Genomic DNA, 12,113 nt, shown 5'->3' on the forward strand with positions numbered 1-12,113 from the left:
AATTTTTCCCCATCTTGCCATTGAGAAAGATGTGCTGATTAGCAATAGTGTTCCACAATGTCATCTGTTTCCTGGTTTTCTCCCGGAGTTGTTTCATGCCTATCATATCATGGAAAGGACTTGTATGAACTTGCATTTCAAAACACGTGATTCCTAAAATCCCTCTTTAATTTTAATAGCCTAGGAATCATTCCACTGATGTGCCAGCTTTATATCACCCATGCAAGTCAAGTAACAGGCTATCCTCCTTGATTTTAGGAAGAAGAAGGGGATTTGCTGTAGGGAATTCTCAAGCAAGCTATGAAGACAGGTCATGATGAAAGCATGATCACTGCCCACAAAGGGGAGGAGTGGAAAGAAGCTGAACACCCTCAGTTGCAATGGTGTGTCCTCCAGTGCTGTGTGGGAGTACAGACGGATGGGGATCTTGGAGGACAGAAACAAATGCTATGGACTTGCAAACCTGACCTGAAATATATGAAAGGTCTGGCCCAGCACTGGAAGCATACTCTAACCTTGAGGAGGGGTAAGACTCACTGGCCAGTCAAGGACACCAGGCAGACCTGCCAATCAGACTAAGAGGAGGGTTCTTCCTGGTGTCATGATGAAGTTTGTTTTGGAGTAACAGGCCTGAAAGATTTTCTGTGTCCTGCTTTGAGTGTTGCTCTTCGGTGCTGTGTGGTAACCTCAAGTAAGTTCTGGTTTTGAGACATGTTGAGCACAGGTCTCTGCCCATAATGAGGAGAATGTGGATGAGCACTGGAGATGTAGTTGTGGGTCCTCCCTGGGGCTGTATGGGAAGCATCAGTCATAAGTAGCCAGATGTGGCCACCTCTGAGTTTCCTTGTGGTGCTCCTTATTTGGTACATCAGGTGGTAACCTCTGAATAACTTCACTACCAGGGCGGAATCTGCTCCAAACATTTGAACCAGGGACTAACTTTGAGAAATGTCATGGGCAGGATGACAAACATGGACTGCCCTAGTTTCCCTTGATTCTTATACAAGTTCTGCCCTCAGCACTGACCATGTAGGAGTAAGTTCCTCCTGCAGTTAATTTTGTAGAACTGTTAAAATGACAGTATATTGGGGAGCACTGCCATATTAAACTGAGATGTAGAAGAGTAGAATTTGTGATGTAAAGGACTTACCAAGCTTAGCGATAGTGACAGTAAGTAGCATTTATTTGATAGAGAACTGCCTCAAAAACATCCCATGGATGAATAGTACACTAAGCAGGCAGAAGAGTCAGGGGAAGGACTGAAGGAGCTGAAGTGGATTGCAACACAATAGGATGAGCAATATCAACTAACCAGACCAGACAGAGCATCCAGGGACTAAACCACTAACCAAAGAGTGCACAGGGAGGGACCCAGGGCTCCAGCTGCATATGTAGCAGAGGATGGCCTTATCTGGCATCAGTGGGAGAGGAGGCCTAGGTCTTGTGGGGCTCAATGCCCCAGTGTAGGGCAGTGCTAGACCAGTGAGGCAGGTGTGGGTGGGTGGGTGGAGACAGAGGTGAGGGGGATGGGATGGGGAGTGTGTGAAGGGGAAAGAGGGAAGTAGGTGATCATCTGAGATGTAAACTTAAAAAATGGTTAATAAAAAGGAAAAATATAATGATAATAATAAGCCGACAGTAGTAAATAATGATAATATAATAATAATAATTCAAGTGAAAATAATAATATCATAATTTAAATGCCAATAATTAATAATAATAAAAGTAATAATAAAATAATATAATAATAATTTAAATGAAAAATAATTAAAATGGCAATAATAATAATAAGTAAAAATAATAACAATTAAAATGACATTAATAAACTAATAATTAAAATGGCAATAATAGTAAAATAATGATAATAATTAAAATGACAATAATAAAAAGAGAATAAAATAATAATTAAATAATAAAAATAATAAAATAATAATGGTAAAATAATAATTGTCTCCATTTCTCCATTATATTAAAATAATATCTTTCTGATGACTGCAACAGAACAAGCAGGTAAAGTAAAGGTAATTGAGAGAAAATAGAAAAAAATGGCAAAGACAAGGCATCTGTGGTAAATGCAAGAGTGTTGCATCGCAATACCAACTAAACTGTTAAATAAGACCAAATAAGCTGCAGACTTAAAGAAAGCAAAAGATGGCATTTGAGAAAAATCATCCCTGTGATAGCACTTCAATAATACTGTATTATATGATGAGATTTTATTCTCCCTAGTAACAGCTATTTTAATGTCAGACTGATTGCTGACTACTTAGAGGGAAGCATCAGGAGTCTGTAGGGATAAAATTTCACATGTGTGTTTTGCTTCTTCAATTAAGCATGGCCACATTTTCTGTGACAATTATTTTTTTCCTTTTAAATGTGATTTTGGTAGTCCAATCCTAAACAAAAATTTACAATCACAAAAGGAATTCTTGTAAATCATACAGGAAAGCAAGTTTGTTTAATCATTGATAATTTGGACATGAATTTTAATGTCTCATTTTTTTTTCATTTATCTGGTGGCCATCATGTTTCTGGAAAATGGTTTCTACATATAGGATAGTATCCCCAACAACTTCTTGGGGTAGATGCTAATGTATAGTGTCATCTTTCATTTCGTAAAGCATTTTATATTATAAAAACAATTAATATTTATTTTTGTAAATTACTATCAACTGAATTGGAATGGGGGTGCAGTTCCATTTCCCTCTCAATACTGAGACCCTATTTTGAACAGAACCATGCAGGCCCTGTGCATGCTGCCACATTCTCTGTAATTTCATATGTGCATCTCTCTTTCTTGTTTTAGAAGTCCTGTTTTCCATGGTGGGTGTTCTCCATCCCCTCTGGCATGGATAACACTACTAACAATCCTTCCACAGTGTTTACTGAGTCCTGAGGAAGGGAGTTTATGGAGTCATCTCATTTGTGAATGTATGTTCCAAATTCTTTCACATTCTAAAAATTGTCTGTCTGAGGGTATTTGTATTTGTATTTGTTTCTATCATCTACAGAAGGAAAGCTCTCTGATGTTGGGTCATCAAGACCCTGATATTTATGTATAGCAGAATGTTATTAAGAGTGAATTTAGTGTTATGTGACTTTATCAGAACAAGAAATAAATGCAATTTTACATTCTCTTGAATTTATAGTTCAAAATATAAATGTGTATGCAAAAATATACGCATTCAGGAAGAATAAATGAGATAAGAGGCCATGTGCGTTTAGGAGTGCAGGGAGTGGTACAAAGAGTGTTTTGGAGACAGGAAATGTAAACAAAAAGAAATTAAATGACAATGTCAAAAATAAACTACTAAATAATATTTAAAAGATAATGCAGCAAACAGTACGTTAGGAGAAAAATGATACTGACCTTTATCACCTGATGTAAAGAGATAATAATGTGGATGTATTTGTATATGCATGTTTGTGTGTGTAATATTAAATGGATGTAATCTTCAGTACTCGTACTTTTATAAAATGTATGATGACACCCTTCATCTAGAGTGATTTATGTGTCCATCAAATTCAATGACCTTATTGTGGTAAAGGTTTTGTGTGAGACATTTTCATTAGTGGATTTTCTCACTTAATGAAGCACTTTCATTTCATAATAAAATTGTGTCTTTTCCCATGAATTTACAGAGAATAATATTGCAACCCCAACCTGAATCTCCTTGTCCTCTTCATAAAATGTTCCCTTCATTGTAGGTTATTTGATATTCTTAATATCTTCCTAGTTCATTGTAAAGCTATTCCAAAGTCCAGCGATTCTGTGCTCTCACATGCAATAGTGTCACTGTGCTTTACAATCTACTAACATTCACTCTTACTTCTCTTTTCAAATAAGTGTCATTTATTGCATCAGGAATCTATGATATTCTAAATCTCAATGGAGGCAATTTACCATTTAGGTGATGTCTTAGATGCTGTTGCTGTACAAACACCATGACTGAAAAGAAACATGTGCAAAAATTGTTTATTTTCTCATGTACCTGGGTCACAGTATATTGAATGTAGCCAAGACATGAAATTGTATGTAGGCATTCGATGAATGCATGTGGAATAGTGTTGATTACTGGCTTCATGTCATTGTTCTCTGCAGTCTTCTTACGTATAACTCCAAGAATATCTAGAGTCCACAGTCAGTACCGTCACCTTATATCAATGCTTAATTTATTACATTGCTTACATCCAAAACCACAGGTAAAAACAATGGGAATCACTCCTCAATAGACATTCCTAGTTCTCAATATCTTCAGGATTGAGTACTTATGAATGAAACCATGTTCCACCATACTTCGTTAACTGGTATCACAGTGACCAGTGCTGTCCTATTTGCAAGTTCAAATTTGTTTATTACTTAAGTTTTTAACTGATTAAATTCTACTTTGATTAATACAAAGAAAAATCTGTTGAGTATCATCTAACATTTTCATTCTATGAAAGTTTCAATGAAGCAATTTACTTTTGTACTTATGTGTAATATTTGAATCTGGTCTAACTAAAATAATATAACATTTGGGGACAAAGATACAACTAGCAAACCTGCACTAGAAGCCAAGATGGAGAAGACCTCCACAACCACCATGATCTTCCCCCTGGTGCTATGGTGACAGGGAGGAATGTGATCCAGATACTGCAGAACACCAGCATGATGAAAGTTAGGAACTTGGCTTCATTGAATCTGTCAGGAAGGTTCCTAGCCAGGAAAGCCACAGTGAAGCTTCCCAGAGCCAAGGAACCCAAATATCCTAGGACGACATGGACGGCAATGACTGAGCCTTTGTTGCAAATAATGACAATCTTCCCATGCTCAGATTGTATATCTCTGTCAATAAAGGGAGGAGATGTTGCCAACCAGATGCCACAGAGAACAAGTTGGATCAGGGTACAAATGGGAATGACCAAGTTAGGTGCCCCCCATATCAGCATCCCTCTCATCCTTCTCCCTGGAGTAGTGAGCTTGAAAGCCTTGACCACAGTTAATGTTTTGGCCAACACTGCAGAAACAGCCACTGTGAAAAATACTCCAAATGTGGTCTGCTGCAGGATGCAGGTGGCCTGGTTGGGATGTCCAAAAAAGAGCAATGAGCAGAGAAAACAGAAGACTAGTGAGATGAGCAGGATGTAGCTGAGAATGAGACTATTTGCCTTCACAATAGGCGTATCCTTGTACTTCACAAAAGTGAAGAGTACTAGAATTGTGATGGCCAAGAAGAACAGAGTTGTGGAGCATAGAGCTATCCACAATGGATCTTCATAAGCCAGAAATGACATAACTCTTTGGAGGCAGTGGGTTTGCTCCAAGTTGGCATACTTATCATCTGGACACCTCACACATTGTTCCATATCTGATGGTAAAAAAACAACAATAAAACCTCATAAGATATAATAATTATTTAGTTAATAATTGTGTATTTGTAGTATTCAGATGATATATCAAAAAATAATTTGGTATTGAAAATCTCATCTATTCCTTCTTGCTGCAGGGACCACTCACTTAATATTGCTCTGTATTTACCTGCGTTTTGTGTTGAAACAAAACACCATGATAAGGAATGGAATTGAAAAAATTATACATTAAACAAAATATAATAAAAATATGATAAATAATAATATGCGTGATCTCAGATTTTTCAATTCTTGAAACCATAAAATCACTATTCACAGACAAGGGTAGTGTGCACATAAAATTATTGATCTCAGTTGACAAAATGCATTAGGTACTTTGCTTTTTGGGTTGTGCCATATGTCTGTATCTCTACCTAGGAACAAGAACATACAATTACTCTTGCAAGTAATGTTTGCCTAAAGGAATATTTTCTTTTTCTTTTTTTTTTTTTTTTGGTTTTTTGGATTTGGTTTTTCAGACACAGGGTTTCTCTGTGTAGCCCTGACTGTCCTAGGACTCACTCAGTAAACCAGGCTGGCCTCGAACTCTGAAATCTGCCTGCCTCTGATTCCCAGAGTGCTGGGATTATAAACGTGTGCCACCACTGCCCAGCCTCTAAAGGAATATTTTCATTCTTGAAGCTCTATGCTCATAGTTTTGTCTTTAAAAACTGGCACACTGCATGTCCTCCTAAAAGTTTTCTGCATAGTATAAAATCAGCAACCAACATATTGTGAGAGAAATGGATTGTTTGTGGAAGATATTGCAAGTTACTTGCTAGGTCCAAAAGAAGTTCACATTATGTAACTGATTAAATTCTGAAAAACAGAGATTTTAGAACTTCATTTTCCATGTAGGCCATATAATAGTTATTGTTTGGAAAGAGAACGATTCAAAATCAGCATTTCTTTCTGCATGCAAGCATGTACATGTTTCATTGGAAACCTCATTTTCTGGGCACTGAACACAATCAAAGCAACAGTCTGCTGTCTCGTTCTGATGAATTTTCCTAAATCCAGCAGTACATGGCACACTACACAAGCAGGAGGGAAACTGAGACAATATATAAATAATATATAATATGTGTGTTTATAAGAGAAAGGGTGTGTACATGTGTGTGTTTGTGTTTGTGTAGTTCATTTATACATAATATGTATAATGACCCATAAATAGATATAGGGGACATTAACAGATAAGGCTGTAAATATTCCTCTGTTAACCAATATTTCTTAACAATTTCAGGCACATTAATATTTTGTATTTCCCTGAAGTCACACAGTATTTTCTACATCATGTAATATTATATATTTAACTTTCAGGATATAGCAATTAAAAACATTTCCTTCCTAAACTGATTCATCCAAAAGGATGAATCAGTTTTCTCCCATGATTTACAAATAAAAAAATCAGAATACTGAGGTGTATGGAGAAAGAAGGTAGGGTAAGTCAAGCAAAAGTAGTTTGATGAATAGGAAGTGTTGTTTAAGACTGTCTTAAAATTAATGAAGTTTAAAAAAATACTTGAATCTCCTATTCCTTAACCCCTTCCCCTGCATTTATGAGCCTCCTGCCTCATCACTCTAGCATTTCCCTATAGTGGGGCATTGAGCCTTCACAAGACCAAGGGGCTCTCCTCCCAGTGATGCCAGATAAGTCAATCCCCCACAGAAGAAGGGACTCTAGTAAGTGGCATAGTGGGATAACATGTGAAGTGTAAGTAAATAAAATAACCAATTATATATATACATATATGTGTATATATACCTTGAATCTAGAGAAAGATTTCTGTTAATGAACACATGCAATGCTTAATTAGGCTATAAATATGTTCTCACAAAATAAGAAAATTCCATGTTTTACATATAGTTAAAATTTTTCATTTTATACACACACACACACACACACACACACACACACACACACCCCTGTAGTGTGTGGTGAATAGGCCTATGGGTGCAACTGAACATGGAATTCAGAGGCCTTTGATTGCTATGATGAGATTTACATGGAGTTGAGAGGTACCAGATTTTGGTGAGCATGGCCTTCTGAAAGAGTAGCAATTGATCCTAACCACAGAAATATTATTTCAGTGCCTCATATTTAAAAATATAGATATCTTGAAAACATTTAAAATTTGTGGTATACGCACTGGAGTTCCTCCTGTGGTCCACTCCAAATCTTCATATATGTGAAGTTGTTGCATCTGTGGGAAGCAAGGAAAATAGCTTCCTATTTTCACTTTAAATCCAAAGCCTTGTGGAAAATTCCAAATGATGAAATTATCATATTCTGCACACTGATTTTCCCTATGATTCACCAGTTCTCCAACAGGGTTAGTAAACACCCTGGTCTTCAGCACGGAAGACATCTAAATGAGATGCACCATTAGATGCTTACATATGGGTATCACACAGGAAAAGCAAAATTGAGAATTTCTGCTAATTCCTTAAGGATGTTAACAAAAGAGCTGTATTGAAGTATTCTCGTGTAGTAAAATAGAATATCCTCCATCGATACTAAAAATTTATATAATATTCCATGTTTGATGGTAGAATGTGCTAGAAAAATGATTAGCATATAACAAGTAACATGGTGTGTGTGCATGTGTTCATGTTAGTCAAAAATATACATTTTTGTAAATGTAGCCACATGTGTACAAATGAAGGGGAATTCTGAATGTGTGTGAAAATAAAGAATGTCTTTCGGTCTCTCATTTATAGACAATAAAAAATATGAGATAAAATGAAACTTAATAACATATATAGTCTTAATCATTTGTGATTTTGTTAATCATTGTTAATTTAAATGAGTAACTATTAGTTACAGCACATGTACTGATTCTTGAAAATGTACTCTTTAGAAAATTATTCTAGTCTAGTCATCACTTAAAGCTTTTATATTAAAACTATCAGCTCCTTTTTTAACTTTTGAAATTGTTTGATGAAATGTTGAGACATGTTTTCACGAAACTCAGGAATATCATAAAAAAATATTGTTTCCTATCAAATGTTTCCCTTGTGCATGATATTCATCCATGTGAAAAAACAATTAGGGAGTTTTGCAGTGTAAAAATCTTTCCACTGAGAGACTAATTCATAACAAATGTACATGTGTGTCTCTGGGTCCATTTAAAAGATCAAATTGATATATCTAAGCATAATGAAATGTCAGAAACTTGACCTTCTCACAGTCAGTAAATATTCCTTTGAATTCTTCTGGATTTTGAGACTCTACTTGTTGAAGAATGAGTTCATGGTAAGTGTGGGCCACAGCATACACAGCATTGTACAAATTGTAATCTTCTTCTTTCAGGGCCATGTCATATTTGTGCAGTGCTGTCCATTCCAATGTGTTGTTGAATTTAAAATGTTCCATTTTCTTTCTGTTCTTAGGGATTGAACAATTAAAATAATTCCACACAAGCATAGACTCAGAAATGTTTACTGGGTATTTGTCAGTGTCCATAGTTTGCACAAAATTCCTAAATTTAGGCATCTCACCGCTGTGGTGTGCAAAAGTGACAGTCCCATGGAAGAAATCCAGGTTGAATTTCTTTTTATTTGTGATAACATCCCATTGTGAAGTTGTGATCCAGATTCTCTGAGCACCTAAATATTCCCATCTTCTAAAGCTGATTTCTAAAGTGGAGTTCCTTTCACCATAAATGATAACAACCTTTTCTGAAGATGTCATAATTTGTTTATCATATATAAGAGCCTTTGTCATGTATATCTGCATGGTTTCTGGGCTCACATTCACAAAAGCTAAACAGATCCCATACCTTTGCATTTCTTCTCTTATATCTGAAAGAACTGAATGCCCTGGTCATCATCTGACATGACCAGTCCTATCCAAGTCCATCTGAAATGAAGCATCATGGAGACCATGCCATGGAGTAAATGTGTGTCCTTGCTGGCTATCTGATGGACATCAGGAACTGGTCATGGTCACTTAGGTTAGGACTAAATGGTCAAAGAAAACGTAAAGAGTTTAGATGAGAGGATGATACATCCACATGAAGAATATGATTATTAGTATATTTGGAATTATATATAAATAATGTTCTTTACCATTCCAATCTCCTATTGAGGATAGTGTGATTATATTATAAATAACATATATTTTCTTTCTTTTAGACTCTAAACTATTTCTGACAAGTCTCAATTTCCTTGAACACAGTTTTTGCCTGTTTATCCAGTACATATGTGATTTGATTATTTAATTCCTTAGTGTGTGTGTGTGTGTGTGTGTGTGTGTGTATAAATAAATGTCCAGTGATATATATATATATATATATATATATATAGTGATACATATATAGTGATATATATCACTATATTATACATGCAGTATGTGTGTGTGTGGCACAGATATATATATATTTCGAGAGAGAGAGAGAGAGAGAGAGAGAGAGAGAGAGAGAGAGAGAGAGAGAGAGAAAGAGAGAGAAGTAGGACACTCATAAATGCATGCTGTCAATGTTTTCTTGTTGACATTTTTAAATGGAATTTAATGTTGTTGACTCATTCAGGGTAACACATTCTTACATTTGGTGACCAAGAATGAAATGCCAGTTTAGCAGATGTTTTCCATGATGGTCCAGTAAACTGTACATCACAAAGTTTATAGTTTGCACAGACATAATTAGTAAAATACATGCTATTGTTTGGTTGTGAATATAGACTATCCAGAAGTCCCAATGTATCTTGAATAGAACCAACAGTGATGGTGAACATCAAAGTCATATTGGGTAAAAGGTAAGGATTCTCATTGATCTCCTCAGTGGCAAAAAACATTACCAGATAAAACTCAAAACATCTTGCTGGTATTCTAAAACAAGGCATAGTGATGATTAAGGGAGATATTTGAAACTTAAAATTTCATTCGCAGTAAAGATTACACTAAGAGACATGCTAAATTTCTAAATAAATTTCTTTAAATAAGCCTCATGAATGAGGGCCTCATTTAAGAACTATTTTATAATGCAAAGTATATGTATTTTCACAAATATGTATATAATGTTGTACTTCTAAGCATGTATAGTAGAGCAACACATACACAAATATTTCAATGAAATAATATATGCCCAACTGTTAGAGACCCAAGTTAGATAACCATTTATGAAGGCATTTATATGTATGCACCTAGAGGAATCACTGGCAGGCAATTTAATATAGGCACTGATGCAGTCTCTTCAAAATGAACTCTTAAAAAGGAAAGGAATTGTGAATTCATGGCAGATGAAGAAACAGCTTTCAATATATGCTATCAACAAAAACTCAAAAGAGAGAATCAATACTCATTTTCCATCATTGAGAATGGAGCACAATATATTAAAGCTAAACTAAGAAATGACACATTTGAAACTGTTAAATAATTATTGGTGTAATAGTTAATTTTCAGCAGTTTCTAAAGTTATAGGGGGAGGAACAGGACAGAACCACACAGTTTTTGTACACAGTTAAATGTTTCTAATTTAACACATTGTTGCAGTAAATAAAGTTAATGACTTACCTAAAATCAATAATTTTATTATATAGATTCTCTTCAATATGTCCCTCGATTGCCCAAAGGTAAAAACCACAATCATTTTTCAAACCTACATCATTCTGTTCAATATTCTTTATCCTCTAAAAGCAAATGGGTTCTGTCAAACAGCACAAAATGAGAGAAAACTTCAGGAGTAAAAATTAAGTAGTGAAAGCGCACAGCTTCTTCATGTCTAGGCTCTCTGATGGAGCAGTTGTGAAATCCGTTTCTTATGCAGACAAACATCACACAGACATTTACAACTAATTGTCTGTTTTAAGGCTGCTGCTGTCTGGAGATCCACTTAATTATATTCACTGTAGCTTTCCATTCATCCTATGTCATTCTCCCTGGATACACTGAGTAAAATCTGGCCTCAATTTCTACATCTGAGGTCCGAAAACTTTTGATCAAAACATTTCTGAAAACATGTTTTGGAGATCACGTACTCCATCCTCAGGTGCCATGATGTCATTCGTATTTCTGAAAACATGTTTTGGAGATCATTTTGTCCATCCTCAGGTGCTATGATTTCATTCATATGCATGGCATAATTCCCAAGGACAGCTTGTTCCAGAATATATGTCAACAGCCATATGTACGAACACAATAAATTTCAACAGAACTTCCATAGACAAGAAGTTAGAAGGTCATAAAAGTTCCATATCATTCACACTTTTATAAGAATCATGGGACATTATGTCTTCCACTGTCTAGTGTAAGGAAGTGCAAGCTCACATAAAATATTGGACCAGGAATTGAACGTTCTCTCTGTTGTTTATATACTATTGTATGCTGCTAGTTTTTACAAAATATCTTCAAACTTATTGTGATTCCTATTATCTGGACAGCATGTCATTATGCTAAATCTAAAACTGCCTGGATTATAAAAATTCCATACCCATCCTGTTCAATATCAGTACTTGTGCAGACATTCACTGAGTTATTATGCTGATGTCTTGGCTGATAATCATTTCCTGGCAGTCAGTGACATTTGATGAAACATTTCATTGTTGATGTCTATTCACACCTCATTAAGAAGCTTGAGAGCAATTTCATACATTTTTCTCAAAGAAATGAAAAAAATTGACATGTCATATCTGAGAGAGAATTGTATTGCTAATGTTAGTATATACCTTATATTTTTCATCCATGGCTACTTGGTGTTTATTTTGAAACAGACCTGTCATGG

At 35.4% G+C, this 12,113-nt stretch overlaps 1 pseudogene; it reads right to left on the bottom strand.

Moving 5' to 3' along the window:
• The window catches only part of LOC127671769 (vomeronasal type-2 receptor 116-like), a 99,148-nt pseudogene extending 88,036 nt beyond the window's left edge, over window positions 1-11,112 (bottom strand).
• Window positions 11,113-12,113: the final 1,001 nt, after the last annotated feature.

This window comes from Apodemus sylvaticus, chromosome 21, assembly GCF_947179515.1.
Source record: "Apodemus sylvaticus chromosome 21, mApoSyl1.1, whole genome shotgun sequence".
NCBI classification, from domain to species: Eukaryota; Metazoa; Chordata; class Mammalia; order Rodentia; family Muridae; genus Apodemus; species Apodemus sylvaticus.